General features: G+C 48.7%; 14 non-coding genes across 14 annotated transcripts; 7 read left to right on the top strand and 7 right to left on the bottom strand.

Annotated features, from left to right (window-relative positions):
* The first annotated feature begins 579 nt into the window (after positions 1 to 579).
* Trnal-uaa (transfer RNA leucine (anticodon UAA)) lies at positions 580 to 663 on the top strand. The gene has a single exon. It is a non-coding gene; the product is annotated as a tRNA-Leu (tRNA).
* Positions 664 to 1,788: 1,125 nt separating this feature from the next.
* Trnag-ccc (transfer RNA glycine (anticodon CCC)) lies at positions 1,789 to 1,860 on the bottom strand. Its single transcript has one exon. It is a non-coding gene; the product is annotated as a tRNA-Gly (tRNA).
* Positions 1,861 to 2,543: 683 nt separating this feature from the next.
* Trnal-uaa (transfer RNA leucine (anticodon UAA)) lies at positions 2,544 to 2,627 on the top strand. The gene has a single exon. It is a non-coding gene; the product is annotated as a tRNA-Leu (tRNA).
* A 1,125-nt stretch (positions 2,628 to 3,752) lies between these two features.
* Trnag-ccc (transfer RNA glycine (anticodon CCC)) lies at positions 3,753 to 3,824 on the bottom strand. Its single transcript has one exon. It is a non-coding gene; the product is annotated as a tRNA-Gly (tRNA).
* A 683-nt stretch (positions 3,825 to 4,507) lies between these two features.
* Trnal-uaa (transfer RNA leucine (anticodon UAA)) lies at positions 4,508 to 4,591 on the top strand. Its single transcript has one exon. It is a non-coding gene; the product is annotated as a tRNA-Leu (tRNA).
* A 1,125-nt stretch (positions 4,592 to 5,716) lies between these two features.
* Trnag-ccc (transfer RNA glycine (anticodon CCC)) lies at positions 5,717 to 5,788 on the bottom strand. Its single transcript has one exon. It is a non-coding gene; the product is annotated as a tRNA-Gly (tRNA).
* Positions 5,789 to 6,471: 683 nt separating this feature from the next.
* Positions 6,472 to 6,555, top strand: Trnal-uaa (transfer RNA leucine (anticodon UAA)). The gene has a single exon. It is a non-coding gene; the product is annotated as a tRNA-Leu (tRNA).
* A 1,125-nt stretch (positions 6,556 to 7,680) lies between these two features.
* Trnag-ccc (transfer RNA glycine (anticodon CCC)) lies at positions 7,681 to 7,752 on the bottom strand. Its single transcript has one exon. It is a non-coding gene; the product is annotated as a tRNA-Gly (tRNA).
* Positions 7,753 to 8,435: 683 nt separating this feature from the next.
* Positions 8,436 to 8,519, top strand: Trnal-uaa (transfer RNA leucine (anticodon UAA)). Its single transcript has one exon. It is a non-coding gene; the product is annotated as a tRNA-Leu (tRNA).
* Positions 8,520 to 9,644: 1,125 nt separating this feature from the next.
* On the bottom strand, positions 9,645 to 9,716 carry Trnag-ccc (transfer RNA glycine (anticodon CCC)). The gene has a single exon. It is a non-coding gene; the product is annotated as a tRNA-Gly (tRNA).
* A 683-nt stretch (positions 9,717 to 10,399) lies between these two features.
* Positions 10,400 to 10,483, top strand: Trnal-uaa (transfer RNA leucine (anticodon UAA)). Its single transcript has one exon. It is a non-coding gene; the product is annotated as a tRNA-Leu (tRNA).
* Positions 10,484 to 11,608: 1,125 nt separating this feature from the next.
* Trnag-ccc (transfer RNA glycine (anticodon CCC)) lies at positions 11,609 to 11,680 on the bottom strand. The gene has a single exon. It is a non-coding gene; the product is annotated as a tRNA-Gly (tRNA).
* A 683-nt stretch (positions 11,681 to 12,363) lies between these two features.
* On the top strand, positions 12,364 to 12,447 carry Trnal-uaa (transfer RNA leucine (anticodon UAA)). Its single transcript has one exon. It is a non-coding gene; the product is annotated as a tRNA-Leu (tRNA).
* A 1,125-nt stretch (positions 12,448 to 13,572) lies between these two features.
* Trnag-ccc (transfer RNA glycine (anticodon CCC)) lies at positions 13,573 to 13,644 on the bottom strand. The gene has a single exon. It is a non-coding gene; the product is annotated as a tRNA-Gly (tRNA).
* Positions 13,645 to 20,376: the final 6,732 nt, after the last annotated feature.

Genomic DNA, 20,376 nt, shown 5'->3' with positions numbered 1-20,376 from the left:
CACATCTGAACGCAGTGTGTAGGTGCTGCTAGGGCGATGTAGCGTAACTAGAAGCAGAACTGACATCCATTGAAAAAACTGCCCTTTAATTTACAGCAGCGTGATCAAAGAAATATGTAATGTGACGTACTTACTGACGATCCAGAGACGATTGAGCATATGTGTGCCAGTACAGAAGTAGAAAGCGCGTACGTATCACAGTGTTAAGTTGGTTAGTTTGATTCTCGCCTGGAGCATATCATTAGCTTCCCCTGAGGGTGAAATGCACAGCGTAGCCGTTGCTAGGGAACGGCCTTTTCTTGTCATTCGTTGTTTTCTCTGCGACAATGTAAAAATTGATAGTTGGAGTTCTGCTCGTTCCACTTAAGACAGAAGGCGACGGAAAACAACGGTGTCAGGCGCCATATTTAAGCTCTGGCTCCCGAAAGTGAGGGTGGGGTGCAACCTCACATCTGACAACTCGTCTAAAATACTCTAAAAAAACGTATTTCCTTCACACAAGAAAAAACAAGCACATTTCGCAGTAAGGCTCTGGAGATGTTGCTAGGAACGACAGCAGCAGGTCGTTTGCGCTCACAAGTCAGATTGGCCGAGCGGTCTAAGGCGCCAGATTTAAGCTCTGGTTCCCGAACGGGAGCGTGGGTTCGAACCCCACATCTGACAATGAATTTTAAATATTCCTTAACTGGCCATTTCCTTCGTGCGGGAAAGCAAGTCAATTACGCGCAAACAGGTTCGAGAGATATTATTAGAGACGGCAGTGGTTACGGAGCTTGCCCTGCAAGTCTGATTGCCCGGCGGTCAGAAGGAATGGAAAGCTGTTGGGAGACATGGCTTTCAGCCAGGCGGCCCGGATTCGATTCCCGGTAGCCGAACATTCTTTCGTTTGCTGAGTCTTGGCTATTCTCACGGCGTTTACGTTTTCTTTGTGTTGTGCTTTTTGGGTCCAACGTCAAGAAAGCAAAAGTCAACGAAAACAGATACGTGTTTAAATGACTGGCAGGGCAGTAACGAAGGTGGATGAGCCGGTGGACCGGGTACTGGACTGCTGACGTGGCCCCATTGCATAGGTCGTCAGCTGAGTAGGTTAGAGCGTCGTGGTGTGAACACAAAGGCCATGTATTCGATCGCAGCAAGTGCCATTTAATTTTTCTCTCGTAAAAGACAGTGCTTCCTCCAGCGAGACACTGCCAGGTAAATACCAAGTGATATGCACAAGAAGCAAGATGTCTGCACGTTTGGTGGCGTTGTGGCTAGCGGCCGTAGCACGCTGAGTGCAGCGGTTCTCGGCTGTTCATTGGAGTTAAGAACCGTTGTGTGTGGTTAGTAGTTGGGTGGGTGACCAGCTGGGAGCTCGACCTGCGTTTGGCTTCTTTCCTTTTGCCTTTTTACTTCGGTTTCGTTGCTGCTTAGCGTTAATGATGCTGTTCAGCACGCTGACGCCACTCTTGCCTCTCGGTACACTAAGGCGCGAATCTGTGGCCACAATAAAATGAAAGGTTCTGTCGTGTGTTTGTCGTTTTTTGGTCTCTCACAGTCGTTTCTCGCGCCTGCCCTCTACATATATGCCCGTTTCCAAGCGTCAGCTTTCGCGTCAGCCGAGCAAAGTCGAGACAAGTCGACACATGGAGACACACGATGCTGTGAAACGAAATCCGGCGACTAGCGCACTGGCTACACGGAGTGAGACGTGGGGCGAAGGAAAACTATTCGTAGCGCGACAGTTCTCAGGTTCGAGGATCGCGTTACGTTACGTGGAATATCCCTAGAAGAAAAATTTACGTTTCGTGCGGTGGCCGGGAGTCGAACCCGGATCAACTGCTTGGGAAGCAACCATGCTGACCGTTACACCACCACCGCCTTGCGCTGCGTTTCACTCACGCCGCGATGTGTCGGCTACCCTCCTGCCACCAGAGGCCGAAGGCGATGACGCTGTAGGCGCTCTACGCCAGGGCGGAGGTGAGCACATCTGAACGCAGTGTGTAGGTGCTGCTAGGGCGATGTAGCGTAACTAGAAGCAGAACTGACATCCATTGAAAAAACTGCCCTTTAATTTACAGCAGCGTGATCAAAGAAATATGTAATGTGACGTACTTACTGACGATCCAGAGACGATTGAGCATATGTGTGCCAGTACAGAAGTAGAAAGCGCGTACGTATCACAGTGTTAAGTTGGTTAGTTTGATTCTCGCCTGGAGCATATCATTAGCTTCCCCTGAGGGTGAAATGCACAGCGTAGCCGTTGCTAGGGAACGGCCTTTTCTTGTCATTCGTTGTTTTCTCTGCGACAATGTAAAAATTGATAGTTGGAGTTCTGCTCGTTCCACTTAAGACAGAAGGCGACGGAAAACAACGGTGTCAGGCGCCATATTTAAGCTCTGGCTCCCGAAAGTGAGGGTGGGGTGCAACCTCACATCTGACAACTCGTCTAAAATACTCTAAAAAAACGTATTTCCTTCACACAAGAAAAAACAAGCACATTTCGCAGTAAGGCTCTGGAGATGTTGCTAGGAACGACAGCAGCAGGTCGTTTGCGCTCACAAGTCAGATTGGCCGAGCGGTCTAAGGCGCCAGATTTAAGCTCTGGTTCCCGAACGGGAGCGTGGGTTCGAACCCCACATCTGACAATGAATTTTAAATATTCCTTAACTGGCCATTTCCTTCGTGCGGGAAAGCAAGTCAATTACGCGCAAACAGGTTCGAGAGATATTATTAGAGACGGCAGTGGTTACGGAGCTTGCCCTGCAAGTCTGATTGCCCGGCGGTCAGAAGGAATGGAAAGCTGTTGGGAGACATGGCTTTCAGCCAGGCGGCCCGGATTCGATTCCCGGTAGCCGAACATTCTTTCGTTTGCTGAGTCTTGGCTATTCTCACGGCGTTTACGTTTTCTTTGTGTTGTGCTTTTTGGGTCCAACGTCAAGAAAGCAAAAGTCAACGAAAACAGATACGTGTTTAAATGACTGGCAGGGCAGTAACGAAGGTGGATGAGCCGGTGGACCGGGTACTGGACTGCTGACGTGGCCCCATTGCATAGGTCGTCAGCTGAGTAGGTTAGAGCGTCGTGGTGTGAACACAAAGGCCATGTATTCGATCGCAGCAAGTGCCATTTAATTTTTCTCTCGTAAAAGACAGTGCTTCCCCCAGCGAGACACTGCCAGGTAAATACCAAGTGATATGCACAAGAAGCAAGATGTCTGCACGTTTGCTGGCGTTGTGGCTAGCGGCCGTAGCACGCTGAGTGCAGCGGTTCTCGGCTGTTCATTGGAGTTAAGAACCGTTGTGTGTGGTTAGTAGTTGGGTGGGTGACCAGCTGGGAGCTCGACCTGCGTTTGGCTTCTTTCCTTTTGCCTTTTTACTTCGGTTTCGTTGCTGCTTAGCGTTAATGATGCTGTTCAGCACGCTGACGCCACTCTTGCCTCTCGGTACACTAAGGCGCGAATCTGTGGCCACAATAAAATGAAAGGTTCTGTCGTGTGTTTGTCGTTTTTTGGTCTCTCACAGTCGTTTCTCGCGCCTGCCCTCTACATATATGCCCGTTTCCAAGCGTCAGCTTTCGCGTCAGCCGAGCAAAGTCGAGACAAGTCGACACATGGAGACACACGATGCTGTGAAACGAAATCCGGCGACTAGCGCACTGGCTACACGGAGTGAGACGTGGGGCGAAGGAAAACTATTCGTAGCGCGACAGTTCTCAGGTTCGAGGATCGCGTTACGTTACGTGGAATATCCCTAGAAGAAAAATTTACGTTTCGTGCGGTGGCCGGGAGTCGAACCCGGATCAACTGCTTGGGAAGCAACCATGCTGACCGTTACACCACCACCGCCTTGCGCTGCGTTTCACTCACGCCGCGATGTGTCGGCTACCCTCCTGCCACCAGAGGCCGAAGGCGATGACGCTGTAGGCGCTCTACGCCAGGGCGGAGGTGAGCACATCTGAACGCAGTGTGTAGGTGCTGCTAGGGCGATGTAGCGTAACTAGAAGCAGAACTGACATCCATTGAAAAAACTGCCCTTTAATTTACAGCAGCGTGATCAAAGAAATATGTAATGTGACGTACTTACTGACGATCCAGAGACGATTGAGCATATGTGTGCCAGTACAGAAGTAGAAAGCGCGTACGTATCACAGTGTTAAGTTGGTTAGTTTGATTCTCGCCTGGAGCATATCATTAGCTTCCCCTGAGGGTGAAATGCACAGCGTAGCCGTTGCTAGGGAACGGCCTTTTCTTGTCATTCGTTGTTTTCTCTGCGACAATGTAAAAATTGATAGTTGGAGTTCTGCTCGTTCCACTTAAGACAGAAGGCGACGGAAAACAACGGTGTCAGGCGCCATATTTAAGCTCTGGCTCCCGAAAGTGAGGGTGGGGTGCAACCTCACATCTGACAACTCGTCTAAAATACTCTAAAAAAACGTATTTCCTTCACACAAGAAAAAACAAGCACATTTCGCAGTAAGGCTCTGGAGATGTTGCTAGGAACGACAGCAGCAGGTCGTTTGCGCTCACAAGTCAGATTGGCCGAGCGGTCTAAGGCGCCAGATTTAAGCTCTGGTTCCCGAACGGGAGCGTGGGTTCGAACCCCACATCTGACAATGAATTTTAAATATTCCTTAACTGGCCATTTCCTTCGTGCGGGAAAGCAAGTCAATTACGCGCAAACAGGTTCGAGAGATATTATTAGAGACGGCAGTGGTTACGGAGCTTGCCCTGCAAGTCTGATTGCCCGGCGGTCAGAAGGAATGGAAAGCTGTTGGGAGACATGGCTTTCAGCCAGGCGGCCCGGATTCGATTCCCGGTAGCCGAACATTCTTTCGTTTGCTGAGTCTTGGCTATTCTCACGGCGTTTACGTTTTCTTTGTGTTGTGCTTTTTGGGTCCAACGTCAAGAAAGCAAAAGTCAACGAAAACAGATACGTGTTTAAATGACTGGCAGGGCAGTAACGAAGGTGGATGAGCCGGTGGACCGGGTACTGGACTGCTGACGTGGCCCCATTGCATAGGTCGTCAGCTGAGTAGGTTAGAGCGTCGTGGTGTGAACACAAAGGCCATGTATTCGATCGCAGCAAGTGCCATTTAATTTTTCTCTCGTAAAAGACAGTGCTTCCTCCAGCGAGACACTGCCAGGTAAATACCAAGTGATATGCACAAGAAGCAAGATGTCTGCACGTTTGCTGGCGTTGTGGCTAGCGGCCGTAGCACGCTGAGTGCAGCGGTTCTCGGCTGTTCATTGGAGTTAAGAACCGTTGTGTGTGGTTAGTAGTTGGGTGGGTGACCAGCTGGGAGCTCGACCTGCGTTTGGCTTCTTTCCTTTTGCCTTTTTACTTCGGTTTCGTTGCTGCTTAGCGTTAATGATGCTGTTCAGCACGCTGACGCCACTCTTGCCTCTCGGTACACTAAGGCGCGAATCTGTGGCCACAATAAAATGAAAGGTTCTGTCGTGTGTTTGTCGTTTTTTGGTCTCTCACAGTCGTTTCTCGCGCCTGCCCTCTACATATATGCCCGTTTCCAAGCGTCAGCTTTCGCGTGAGCCGAGCAAAGTCGAGACAAGTCGACACATGGAGACACACGATGCTGTGAAACGAAATCCGGCGACTAGCGCACTGGCTACACGGAGTGAGACGTGGGGCGAAGGAAAACTATTCGTAGCGCGACAGTTCTCAGGTTCGAGGATCGCGTTACGTTACGTGGAATATCCCTAGAAGAAAAATTTACGTTTCGTGCGGTGGCCGGGAGTCGAACCCGGATCAACTGCTTGGGAAGCAACCATGCTGACCGTTACACCACCACCGCCTTGCGCTGCGTTTCACTCACGCCGCGATGTGTCGGCTACCCTCCTGCCACCAGAGGCCGAAGGCGATGACGCTGTAGGCGCTCTACGCCAGGGCGGAGGTGAGCACATCTGAACGCAGTGTGTAGGTGCTGCTAGGGCGATGTAGCGTAACTAGAAGCAGAACTGACATCCATTGAAAAAACTGCCCTTTAATTTACAGCAGCGTGATCAAAGAAATATGTAATGTGACGTACTTACTGACGATCCAGAGACGATTGAGCATATGTGTGCCAGTACAGAAGTAGAAAGCGCGTACGTATCACAGTGTTAAGTTGGTTAGTTTGATTCTCGCCTGGAGCATATCATTAGCTTCCCCTGAGGGTGAAATGCACAGCGTAGCCGTTGCTAGGGAACGGCCTTTTCTTGTCATTCGTTGTTTTCTCTGCGACAATGTAAAAATTGATAGTTGGAGTTCTGCTCGTTCCACTTAAGACAGAAGGCGACGGAAAACAACGGTGTCAGGCGCCATATTTAAGCTCTGGCTCCCGAAAGTGAGGGTGGGGTGCAACCTCACATCTGACAACTCGTCTAAAATACTCTAAAAAAACGTATTTCCTTCACACAAGAAAAAACAAGCACATTTCGCAGTAAGGCTCTGGAGATGTTGCTAGGAACGACAGCAGCAGGTCGTTTGCGCTCACAAGTCAGATTGGCCGAGCGGTCTAAGGCGCCAGATTTAAGCTCTGGTTCCCGAACGGGAGCGTGGGTTCGAACCCCACATCTGACAATGAATTTTAAATATTCCTTAACTGGCCATTTCCTTCGTGCGGGAAAGCAAGTCAATTACGCGCAAACAGGTTCGAGAGATATTATTAGAGACGGCAGTGGTTACGGAGCTTGCCCTGCAAGTCTGATTGCCCGGCGGTCAGAAGGAATGGAAAGCTGTTGGGAGACATGGCTTTCAGCCAGGCGGCCCGGATTCGATTCCCGGTAGCCGAACATTCTTTCGTTTGCTGAGTCTTGGCTATTCTCACGGCGTTTACGTTTTCTTTGTGTTGTGCTTTTTGGGTCCAACGTCAAGAAAGCAAAAGTCAACGAAAACAGATACGTGTTTAAATGACTGGCAGGGCAGTAACGAAGGTGGATGAGCCGGTGGACCGGGTACTGGACTGCTGACGTGGCCCCATTGCATAGGTCGTCAGCTGAGTAGGTTAGAGCGTCGTGGTGTGAACACAAAGGCCATGTATTCGATCGCAGCAAGTGCCATTTAATTTTTCTCTCGTAAAAGACAGTGCTTCCTCCAGCGAGACACTGCCAGGTAAATACCAAGTGATATGCACAAGAAGCAAGATGTCTGCACGTTTGCTGGCGTTGTGGCTAGCGGCCGTAGCACGCTGAGTGCAGCGGTTCTCGGCTGTTCATTGGAGTTAAGAACCGTTGTGTGTGGTTAGTAGTTGGGTGGGTGACCAGCTGGGAGCTCGACCTGCGTTTGGCTTCTTTCCTTTTGCCTTTTTACTTCGGTTTCGTTGCTGCTTAGCGTTAATGATGCTGTTCAGCACGCTGACGCCACTCTTGCCTCTCGGTACACTAAGGCGCGAATCTGTGGCCACAATAAAATGAAAGGTTCTGTCGTGTGTTTGTCGTTTTTTGGTCTCTCACAGTCGTTTCTCGCGCCTGCCCTCTACATATATGCCCGTTTCCAAGCGTCAGCTTTCGCGTCAGCCGAGCAAAGTCGAGACAAGTCGACACATGGAGACACACGATGCTGTGAAACGAAATCCGGCGACTAGCGCACTGGCTACACGGAGTGAGACGTGGGGCGAAGGAAAACTATTCGTAGCGCGACAGTTCTCAGGTTCGAGGATCGCGTTACGTTACGTGGAATATCCCTAGAAGAAAAATTTACGTTTCGTGCGGTGGCCGGGAGTCGAACCCGGATCAACTGCTTGGGAAGCAACCATGCTGACCGTTACACCACCACCGCCTTGCGCTGCGTTTCACTCACGCCGCGATGTGTCGGCTACCCTCCTGCCACCAGAGGCCGAAGGCGATGACGCTGTAGGCGCTCTACGCCAGGGCGGAGGTGAGCACATCTGAACGCAGTGTGTAGGTGCTGCTAGGGCGATGTAGCGTAACTAGAAGCAGAACTGACATCCATTGAAAAAACTGCCCTTTAATTTACAGCAGCGTGATCAAAGAAATATGTAATGTGACGTACTTACTGACGATCCAGAGACGATTGAGCATATGTGTGCCAGTACAGAAGTAGAAAGCGCGTACGTATCACAGTGTTAAGTTGGTTAGTTTGATTCTCGCCTGGAGCATATCATTAGCTTCCCCTGAGGGTGAAATGCACAGCGTAGCCGTTGCTAGGGAACGGCCTTTTCTTGTCATTCGTTGTTTTCTCTGCGACAATGTAAAAATTGATAGTTGGAGTTCTGCTCGTTCCACTTAAGACAGAAGGCGACGGAAAACAACGGTGTCAGGCGCCATATTTAAGCTCTGGCTCCCGAAAGTGAGGGTGGGGTGCAACCTCACATCTGACAACTCGTCTAAAATACTCTAAAAAAACGTATTTCCTTCACACAAGAAAAAACAAGCACATTTCGCAGTAAGGCTCTGGAGATGTTGCTAGGAACGACAGCAGCAGGTCGTTTGCGCTCACAAGTCAGATTGGCCGAGCGGTCTAAGGCGCCAGATTTAAGCTCTGGTTCCCGAACGGGAGCGTGGGTTCGAACCCCACATCTGACAATGAATTTTAAATATTCCTTAACTGGCCATTTCCTTCGTGCGGGAAAGCAAGTCAATTACGCGCAAACAGGTTCGAGAGATATTATTAGAGACGGCAGTGGTTACGGAGCTTGCCCTGCAAGTCTGATTGCCCGGCGGTCAGAAGGAATGGAAAGCTGTTGGGAGACATGGCTTTCAGCCAGGCGGCCCGGATTCGATTCCCGGTAGCCGAACATTCTTTCGTTTGCTGAGTCTTGGCTATTCTCACGGCGTTTACGTTTTCTTTGTGTTGTGCTTTTTGGGTCCAACGTCAAGAAAGCAAAAGTCAACGAAAACAGATACGTGTTTAAATGACTGGCAGGGCAGTAACGAAGGTGGATGAGCCGGTGGACCGGGTACTGGACTGCTGACGTGGCCCCATTGCATAGGTCGTCAGCTGAGTAGGTTAGAGCGTCGTGGTGTGAACACAAAGGCCATGTATTCGATCGCAGCAAGTGCCATTTAATTTTTCTCTCGTAAAAGACAGTGCTTCCTCCAGCGAGACACTGCCAGGTAAATACCAAGTGATATGCACAAGAAGCAAGATGTCTGCACGTTTGCTGGCGTTGTGGCTAGCGGCCGTAGCACGCTGAGTGCAGCGGTTCTCGGCTGTTCATTGGAGTTAAGAACCGTTGTGTGTGGTTAGTAGTTGGGTGGGTGACCAGCTGGGAGCTCGACCTGCGTTTGGCTTCTTTCCTTTTGCCTTTTTACTTCGGTTTCGTTGCTGCTTAGCGTTAATGATGCTGTTCAGCACGCTGACGCCACTCTTGCCTCTCGGTACACTAAGGCGCGAATCTGTGGCCACAATAAAATGAAAGGTTCTGTCGTGTGTTTGTCGTTTTTTGGTCTCTCACAGTCGTTTCTCGCGCCTGCCCTCTACATATATGCCCGTTTCCAAGCGTCAGCTTTCGCGTCAGCCGAGCAAAGTCGAGACAAGTCGACACATGGAGACACACGATGCTGTGAAACGAAATCCGGCGACTAGCGCACTGGCTACACGGAGTGAGACGTGGGGCGAAGGAAAACTATTCGTAGCGCGACAGTTCTCAGGTTCGAGGATCGCGTTACGTTACGTGGAATATCCCTAGAAGAAAAATTTACGTTTCGTGCGGTGGCCGGGAGTCGAACCCGGATCAACTGCTTGGGAAGCAACCATGCTGACCGTTACACCACCACCGCCTTGCGCTGCGTTTCACTCACGCCGCGATGTGTCGGCTACCCTCCTGCCACCAGAGGCCGAAGGCGATGACGCTGTAGGCGCTCTACGCCAGGGCGGAGGTGAGCACATCTGAACGCAGTGTGTAGGTGCTGCTAGGGCGATGTAGCGTAACTAGAAGCAGAACTGACATCCATTGAAAAAACTGCCCTTTAATTTACAGCAGCGTGATCAAAGAAATATGTAATGTGACGTACTTACTGACGATCCAGAGACGATTGAGCATATGTGTGCCAGTACAGAAGTAGAAAGCGCGTACGTATCACAGTGTTAAGTTGGTTAGTTTGATTCTCGCCTGGAGCATATCATTAGCTTCCCCTGAGGGTGAAATGCACAGCGTAGCCGTTGCTAGGGAACGGCCTTTTCTTGTCATTCGTTGTTTTCTCTGCGACAATGTAAAAATTGATAGTTGGAGTTCTGCTCGTTCCACTTAAGACAGAAGGCGACGGAAAACAACGGTGTCAGGCGCCATATTTAAGCTCTGGCTCCCGAAAGTGAGGGTGGGGTGCAACCTCACATCTGACAACTCGTCTAAAATACTCTAAAAAAACGTATTTCCTTCACACAAGAAAAAACAAGCACATTTCGCAGTAAGGCTCTGGAGATGTTGCTAGGAACGACAGCAGCAGGTCGTTTGCGCTCACAAGTCAGATTGGCCGAGCGGTCTAAGGCGCCAGATTTAAGCTCTGGTTCCCGAACGGGAGCGTGGGTTCGAACCCCACATCTGACAATGAATTTTAAATATTCCTTAACTGGCCATTTCCTTCGTGCGGGAAAGCAAGTCAATTACGCGCAAACAGGTTCGAGAGATATTATTAGAGACGGCAGTGGTTACGGAGCTTGCCCTGCAAGTCTGATTGCCCGGCGGTCAGAAGGAATGGAAAGCTGTTGGGAGACATGGCTTTCAGCCAGGCGGCCCGGATTCGATTCCCGGTAGCCGAACATTCTTTCGTTTGCTGAGTCTTGGCTATTCTCACGGCGTTTACGTTTTCTTTGTGTTGTGCTTTTTGGGTCCAACGTCAAGAAAGCAAAAGTCAACGAAAACAGATACGTGTTTAAATGACTGGCAGGGCAGTAACGAAGGTGGATGAGCCGGTGGACCGGGTACTGGACTGCTGACGTGGCCCCATTGCATAGGTCGTCAGCTGAGTAGGTTAGAGCGTCGTGGTGTGAACACAAAGGCCATGTATTCGATCGCAGCAAGTGCCATTTAATTTTTCTCTCGTAAAAGACAGTGCTTCCTCCAGCGAGACACTGCCAGGTAAATACCAAGTGATATGCACAAGAAGCAAGATGTCTGCACGTTTGCTGGCGTTGTGGCTAGCGGCCGTAGCACGCTGAGTGCAGCGGTTCTCGGCTGTTCATTGGAGTTAAGAACCGTTGTGTGTGGTTAGTAGTTGGGTGGGTGACCAGCTGGGAGCTCGACCTGCGTTTGGCTTCTTTCCTTTTGCCTTTTTACTTCGGTTTCGTTGCTGCTTAGCGTTAATGATGCTGTTCAGCACGCTGACGCCACTCTTGCCTCTCGGTACACTAAGGCGCGAATCTGTGGCCACAATAAAATGAAAGGTTCTGTCGTGTGTTTGTCGTTTTTTGGTCTCTCACAGTCGTTTCTCGCGCCTGCCCTCTACATATATGCCCGTTTCCAAGCGTCAGCTTTCGCGTCAGCCGAGCAAAGTCGAGACAAGTCGACACATGGAGACACACGATGCTGTGAAACGAAATCCGGCGACTAGCGCACTGGCTACACGGAGTGAGACGTGGGGCGAAGGAAAACTATTCGTAGCGCGACAGTTCTCAGGTTCGAGGATCGCGTTACGTTACGTGGAATATCCCTAGAAGAAAAATTTACGTTTCGTGCGGTGGCCGGGAGTCGAACCCGGATCAACTGCTTGGGAAGCAACCATGCTGACCGTTACACCACCACCGCCTTGCGCTGCGTTTCACTCACGCCGCGATGTGTCGGCTACCCTCCTGCCACCAGAGGCCGAAGGCGATGACGCTGTAGGCGCTCTACGCCAGGGCGGAGGTGAGCACATCTGAACGCAGTGTGTAGGTGCTGCTAGGGCGATGTAGCGTAACTAGAAGCAGAACTGACATCCATTGAAAAAACTGCCCTTTAATTTACAGCAGCGTGATCAAAGAAATATGTAATGTGACGTACTTACTGACGATCCAGAGACGATTGAGCATATGTGTGCCAGTACAGAAGTAGAAAGCGCGTACGTATCACAGTGTTAAGTTGGTTAGTTTGATTCTCGCCTGGAGCATATCATTAGCTTCCCCTGAGGGTGAAATGCACAGCGTAGCCGTTGCTAGGGAACGGCCTTTTCTTGTCATTCGTTGTTTTCTCTGCGACAATGTAAAAATTGATAGTTGGAGTTCTGCTCGTTCCACTTAAGACAGAAGGCGACGGAAAACAACGGTGTCAGGCGCCATATTTAAGCTCTGGCTCCCGAAAGTGAGGGTGGGGTGCAACCTCACATCTGACAACTCGTCTAAAATACTCTAAAAAAACGTATTTCCTTCACACAAGAAAAAACAAGCACATTTCGCAGTAAGGCTCTGGAGATGTTGCTAGGAACGACAGCAGCAGGTCGTTTGCGCTCACAAGTCAGATTGGCCGAGCGGTCTAAGGCGCCAGATTTAAGCTCTGGTTCCCGAACGGGAGCGTGGGTTCGAACCCCACATCTGACAATGAATTTTAAATATTCCTTAACTGGCCATTTCCTTCGTGCGGGAAAGCAAGTCAATTACGCGCAAACAGGTTCGAGAGATATTATTAGAGACGGCAGTGGTTACGGAGCTTGCCCTGCAAGTCTGATTGCCCGGCGGTCAGAAGGAATGGAAAGCTGTTGGGAGACATGGCTTTCAGCCAGGCGGCCCGGATTCGATTCCCGGTAGCCGAACATTCTTTCGTTTGCTGAGTCTTGGCTATTCTCACGGCGTTTACGTTTTCTTTGTGTTGTGCTTTTTGGGTCCAACGTCAAGAAAGCAAAAGTCAACGAAAACAGATACGTGTTTAAATGACTGGCAGGGCAGTAACGAAGGTGGATGAGCCGGTGGACCGGGTACTGGACTGCTGACGTGGCCCCATTGCATAGGTCGTCAGCTGAGTAGGTTAGAGCGTCGTGGTGTGAACACAAAGGCCATGTATTCGATCGCAGCAAGTGCCATTTAATTTTTCTCTCGTAAAAGACAGTGCTTCCTCCAGCGAGACACTGCCAGGTAAATACCAAGTGATATGCACAAGAAGCAAGATGTCTGCACGTTTGCTGGCGTTGTGGCTAGCGGCCGTAGCACGCTGAGTGCAGCGGTTCTCGGCTGTTCATTGGAGTTAAGAACCGTTGTGTGTGGTTAGTAGTTGGGTGGGTGACCAGCTGGGAGCTCGACCTGCGTTTGGCTTCTTTCCTTTTGCCTTTTTACTTCGGTTTCGTTGCTGCTTAGCGTTAATGATGCTGTTCAGCACGCTGACGCCACTCTTGCCTCTCGGTACACTAAGGCGCGAATCTGTGGCCACAATAAAATGAAAGGTTCTGTCGTGTGTTTGTCGTTTTTTGGTCTCTCACAGTCGTTTCTCGCGCCTGCCCTCTACATATATGCCCGTTTCCAAGCGTCAGCTTTCGCGTCAGCCGAGCAAAGTCGAGACAAGTCGACACATGGAGACACACGATGCTGTGAAACGAAATCCGGCGACTAGCGCACTGGCTACACGGAGTGAGACGTGGGGCGAAGGAAAACTATTCGTAGCGCGACAGTTCTCAGGTTCGAGGATCGCGTTACGTTACGTGGAATATCCCTAGAAGAAAAATTTACGTTTCGTGCGGTGGCCGGGAGTCGAACCCGGATCAACTGCTTGGGAAGCAACCATGCTGACCGTTACACCACCACCGCCTTGCGCTGCGTTTCACTCACGCCGCGATGTGTCGGCTACCCTCCTGCCACCAGAGGCCGAAGGCGATGACGCTGTAGGCGCTCTACGCCAGGGCGGAGGTGAGCACATCTGAACGCAGTGTGTAGGTGCTGCTAGGGCGATGTAGCGTAACTAGAAGCAGAACTGACATCCATTGAAAAAACTGCCCTTTAATTTACAGCAGCGTGATCAAAGAAATATGTAATGTGACGTACTTACTGACGATCCAGAGACGATTGAGCATATGTGTGCCAGTACAGAAGTAGAAAGCGCGTACGTATCACAGTGTTAAGTTGGTTAGTTTGATTCTCGCCTGGAGCATATCATTAGCTTCCCCTGAGGGTGAAATGCACAGCGTAGCCGTTGCTAGGGAACGGCCTTTTCTTGTCATTCGTTGTTTTCTCTGCGACAATGTAAAAATTGATAGTTGGAGTTCTGCTCGTTCCACTTAAGACAGAAGGCGACGGAAAACAACGGTGTCAGGCGCCATATTTAAGCTCTGGCTCCCGAAAGTGAGGGTGGGGTGCAACCTCACATCTGACAACTCGTCTAAAATACTCTAAAAAAACGTATTTCCTTCACACAAGAAAAAACAAGCACATTTCGCAGTAAGGCTCTGGAGATGTTGCTAGGAACGACAGCAGCAGGTCGTTTGCGCTCACAAGTCAGATTGGCCGAGCGGTCAGTTCGCCGGCGGACGGCGTGGAGGTAGGACGTAGTGTGGTGTGCGCTGCGCCGTCTGTGCTTCCGCGTGGTAAGTCTTGCGCTTGCTGCGGCTTAAAACTCTGTTATAGAACGCTTCGAGAAGTAATGAGTAGCATGCAGTGATGGCTCAACCAAGTCGAAAAGATACGTTGAAACTTACTTTTGATCCTCGATATGCCAGACCCAAGTCGTTTGAAGTAGAAAATTGGTTAGAAGAAGATGTGAAGCTTTCCTTTAATGATGTAATTGGGATCCACCTGTCGATTGTAGCTTGTGTCGTGTTTGTTAAAATGCGTAGTTCCGAGTTGTGCGAGAAAATAGTTGAGTCTTCCGGAGGTGTCATGAAATTTAAGCACTCAGATGGAAACGTTGGTGAAGTCACCGTTGCACATGCTGGTTTTGGCATTCGCACGATTCGAATCTTCGAGTTACCCTTTGAGATTACAACAGACCAAATTAATGCTGTAATTTCGCCCTTTGGGAAAGTGCTCAGCAACTTTGCCGAGAAATGGTCAAGCGCGCATAAATTCCCAGTACTAAATGGCGTACGGCAGCTTCGTGTAGAGTTACAAAAGCACATCCCGTCGTACATCAATGTCTGCGGATATAGAGGGATTGTAATTTATGACGACCAACCGCGAACCTGTGCCGCCTGTAACAAGCCTGGGCACGTTCGCGCAGAATGTATACAGCGGCGCGTAGCACAGCTGCCGGCCGGCGAGGCCGCCAGGCCACCGGCGATGACAACACTGCCAGGAACCTACGCCGCCGTGGCACGCGAACGGCCGACTGTCTCCTCAGCCCCTGAATCGTGTGCAAATACAAATTCTCTAAACACTGGAATTCCGATGGACGTCAGTGCCGTCGTAGCTGACGACTTACAAGAGTCCCGCAAATCTACGGAAACAGTTGAAGTTCCACCGACACAAGCGCCTGCAATTGTTAAGGCAGCAGATCCGCCGGAAGCTGAAGACCGACACACCTTGCAAGAAAGCGACACTAACTTGGATGCTGAAGAAAGTCCGTCGAGAGGCAATTCTCCGAAGAAAAATAAGAAACGCCGGCTGGCGCGCAAAAGTGCAGAGGAGACAGCTCCCATACTCCGACAAAAAGCGAAGGAAATAGGTAGTACCTTAAGCCAACAGATCTGTAGCAACACGAAAGTGACACCAGTTGCTGTGGAGCGTTCCCCTTCTGCGCTGGAAAAACGAGACGTCCAAGGAAAACCAACAAAGAAAGCATCCAACCACCCTCAAGAAACGAGTCACTCTCATGAAGCTTCACTCGTCCCACCCACGACGACAACCTCAACCAGCTGGGCAGACGAAAGCGACCATAACAATCCCGACGCTGAAATGACAGAAATTTCAGAAACTAAGACAGACTGTAAGCTAGCCCAACAGGTGGCTGATATCTTCAACGACGACGTCTCCGCGAACGAACATTCTAAAGAACAAGGACACACCGCTGAAACATTTGCTACCGGTGAATATTATTAAGACGCGTTTTAAAGCTGAAGTTTGCGAGACAAAACGGAAGAATGTTTTTTAAAGTTAGATCAAGTAGAACGAAGAATGTCTGACCTACAAGCATACAAAATCGCGACAGTAAACCTTAATAAGATTCATAGTTCCTTTAAACTACAGAACTTAAAAGATTTTATATACGCTTCTGACAGTGACATTATACTTTTACAAGAAGTGACAGACATTGAGCTTGGTAACGTACCTGGCTACAACGCCATTACAAACCCAGGGCATGGAGCGGAAATGGGCACGGCTCTGCTCACAAAGGAGGGCATAGTAGTCCAAGATGTAGTAAAACTACCAAACAGTAAAGGCATAGCGGCCACAATAAACAAAATACGACTCATTAACGTGTATGCCCCTTCAGGATCCAGTAACAGGCACCGCAGAACGGAGTTCTATAAAGAAGAAATTGTCCCACTATTTGGAACTCGATATGAACACCTTATCCTAGGAGGGGATTTTAATTGTGTTTTGCATGCCAAAGACCAAACTCCCAATTTCAACAAGTGTACTGAACTGGAACGTATAGTTAATGACTTACGACTAATAGACTCATGGGAACATATGCACGGTGCAGCCCCTGGCTTCACCCACGCCACAAGTCACTCGGCGAGCCGTCTCGACAGGATATATGTAACGCACAATTTGAAACACCTCATTTTGCAGTCCGAAGTATGGCCTACCGTTTTTTCAGATCATGCTGCATACATATGCACAATCAATCTGATAAAACAAGGGACATTCAGAGGTAGAGGCACATGGAAGCTCAATGTGTCACATCTGGAAGACCATGCTTGTCAGGAGGCATTTCACAAGGTATGGAGAGAGTGTGAAAGCAAATTTAGCTCGTACAACTCTGGCACTGACTGGTGGCTGAAACATGCCAAACCTAAAATACGGAGGTTTTTCATAAACTACTCCAAAGACAAAAACTTTTGGTACAAATCAACTATAGAATTTTACTTTCAGTGTCTAAGGGATTTGTACAAGTGCGATGCAACAGTTGTGGACAACCACGAAAGAATTAACAAAATTAAAGCAAAAATTTTAGCACTACGGCGTAAACAACTGGAAGGCTACCAAATAAGGTCGCGTGCCCAGAACATAGCCCAGCACGAGGTTACTTCCATTTATCATGTCATTCGTGAAAGCAAAAGGGCGTCTCGCAAGCTATTATCTGAAATAACAACTGATGATGGAAGGAAGCTGACGAAGCAAAGAGAGATTAAAGAGGCAATCGTACAGCATTTTGAATCCTTAATGTCTAGTCAGCCGGTTGACGAACAGCTTCAAGACGAGTTAATGATCAACCTCCAGGGCAAAGTATGCCACGCGGAAGCACAGACTCTCCTCTCGGAAGTGACTGAAGAAGATGTCGAAGAAGCTATATATGGAAGCAAGAAAAATAAGGCTCCAGGGGCAGATGGAATTCCAGCAGAATTTTATCGCAGATTCAGTGGCCTCGTAAAAGGCAAGTTTACCCTCATCTGCAACGAACTGCTAAACCCTGCGAATGACATCCCGAAAGAATTTCGTGAGGGACTCGTAGTGCTAGTGCCAAAAACTACGAATACGAAATCTGTAAGCGCTCTGAGGCCAATTACGCTTTTAAACAGCGATTACAAAATCTTTGGCCGCATCCTCGCTCGCAGGCTGAAAACCACAATGACCAGCGTCACTGGCCCTTATCAAACAAGTGTGGGCAAAGACAGAAGAATTCTCCAGACCCTCTGTGATTACAGGGACCTAATCTCAACGGCCGACGTCTGCAAAATAAAATGTGCACTCATCTCACTCGACTTTGACAAAGCCTTCGACAGAGTTAACCATAGTTTTCTCCTTCGCACCATGGGCGCAATGGGCTACCCACCTCGATTCATTGCGGTAGTAAGAAATACATTAACAAACAATTCAGCTAGATTTGTCATCAATGGACACATTAGCCGTTCGATTGACGTCACCAGCTCCATTAGGCAAGGGTGTCCAATGTCAATGGCACTCTTCGCCATCGCCATCGAGCCCCTGCTTGCCTCCCTTATGAAACATCTACAAGGACTACAAATACATGGAGAAAAGATCGTGTGCAAGGCATACGCTGATGATGTTGGCTTCCTAGTCGTGAATGGCGCTGAAGTACAGAGCGCACTACGAATAGTAACAACATATGAACAGGCATCTGGTGCAAAACTTAATAGAACAAAGTCGGGGATTTTCAACATCGGCCGTGGAATTGGGACGCAAACGCAGGATCTGTTACGCGAGCTTGTAACCATGAAATGTCTCGGCATAGATTTTAAAAGAAATATCAAGCACACTATTGCTGCGAATTATCGAAAATTACTTAACAGCATACGCGCCTCTGTACAAGCACATAGTATTAGGAAACTCGATGAACTTCAAAAAGTAACAGTGGTAAATGTATACATCACATCCAAAGTTAATTATGTAGCACAAGTTCTGCCACCACCTGCGACTTTGCTGAAAAGCATCGCATCTGCACTAGGACCTTTGGGAGCCGCGGACGTATTTTCAAAGTCAAATATGACATTCTGATGCTCCCTACGAAATGTGGTGGGTTAAATCTTACCGATGTAAGCAAAAAAGCGCAAGCCTTATACCTTGCTACCACATACAAACACTGGAAAGAGCCAAGTGGTACCCTTGCTGCACATTTGTTAAACGAAATAGCTCCTGCTGACGTCAGTGCACCTATAAATGTCCAACACATACCCAACGGACTATACCACTTGAAATACTTTTTCGTAGAATACAGCTATATACAGGCAAGGATTCCTGGGAAAGACATCATGAAAGTTAAAGAACTTTATAATATGCATTTTCAACTTCTCGCGGCGTAATGAATAATCCATTAAATTTCGGGCATGCAGCCGCGCAAATTGACGGTGTTGCCATGGGAAACCCCCTCTCCCCTCTGGTAGCTAATTTATTCATGGAAGACTTCGAGGACAAGGCACTGGACTCAGCATGTTTTAAACCCACGGTCTTCTGGAGGTACGTGGACGACACATTCGTGGTATGGCCCCATGGTATGGATGAATTACATCGATTTCTTCAGCATTTGAATTCTATCCATGCTAGCATTAAATTTACCATGGAAATAGAAAAAGACGGGTGCCTCCCCTTTCTGGATGTTGTCGTTCGCCGTAAAAGTGATGGCACATTAGGACATGCCGTACATCGGAAACCAACGCATACAAATCTATACCTTCATGCCAGTAGCTGCCATCACCCTTCTCAGAGCATGGGTGTCCTTAAGACCTTAGTGCATCGGGCGCACTGTGTATCCGATGAAGACAATTTACAAGGAGAGCTAACATACCTCAAGAGTATTTTTAAATCGAATGGATATTCTCCGCAACAAATTCGTAGAGCATTCGATGTAAAACCTAAAAAGAAGGTATACGATGCGGAAGAAGATAGTAATTTCTTCAGATCTAGGGCGTTTCTGCCTTATGTGGGTGCTCTTTCTTCAAAGATAGGCCGTATTCTAGAAAAACACAGTGTTAAGGTGATCTTCCGGCCCCCCACGAAGATTGCGGCTTTACTCGGCTCTGTAAAGGACGATTTATTGCTTCGTAAGGCGGGTGTGTACCAGATTCCTTGCGGAAATTGTGAGCAGTCATACATAGGTCAAACAACACGCACCGTTCATGAAAGGTGTGTGGAGCACCGAAGATACACACGCCTATTACAACCAGACAAGTCAGCTGTGGCCGAACATTGTATTGATACGGGTCATTCGATGAATTACAGTGATGTGAAGATTTTAACATCCACTTCTTCTTTTTGGGATTCTGTATTCAAGGAAGCCATAGAAATTCGATTAGCCAACAATTTAATAAACAGAGATAAAGGTTTCAATTTGGACAAAGCATGGAATCCGGCTCTTGGACTAATTAAATTGCAGAGAAGTCGTCACCGTGTCATCGCCGCCGATCAAACATCGATAAGCACATCGAACGTCCGTACGCTTTCGCCACAGGCGGCGCAGCATCTGTGACCCGCATGCGCAGTACCGCCGCGGTGGAGCATATAAGGCCGCGCTTGGCACCTTGTCATCAGTCTTGTGACTCGCTCTGAAGATGGCCGGACGATACGCGGCCGAAATATCAGTAGAAGAAATTTTATTTGCGCGGCTGCATGCCCGAAATTTAATGGATTAACTTTATAATAACTTGATGAAAGACAAACCCAGAAACGACATAGAACAAAAGTATCCTTGTTATAACTGGGAAACAATATGGGAAAATATTCACTGCCGGAACTTGCCAACGTATGTCAAATCGACCTGGTACTTTGCTGTAAACAGAAAAATTACGACGAACTCTAAACTTCACTCTATTCGATTGGCCGAGTCACCGCTGTGTCCATTATGTAAAATACCAGATACCGAAGAGCATAGATTGCTGTGTGACAGGGTAAAAGATATATGGCTCTACATAAGACAAAAGATAGCGA

This window comes from Schistocerca nitens, chromosome 2, assembly GCF_023898315.1.
Source record: "Schistocerca nitens isolate TAMUIC-IGC-003100 chromosome 2, iqSchNite1.1, whole genome shotgun sequence".
NCBI lineage: Eukaryota > Metazoa > Arthropoda > Insecta > Orthoptera > Acrididae > Schistocerca > Schistocerca nitens.
Note: the sequence above shows the minus strand (reverse complement) of the source record. Positions and strands in the feature narration are given on the sequence as shown.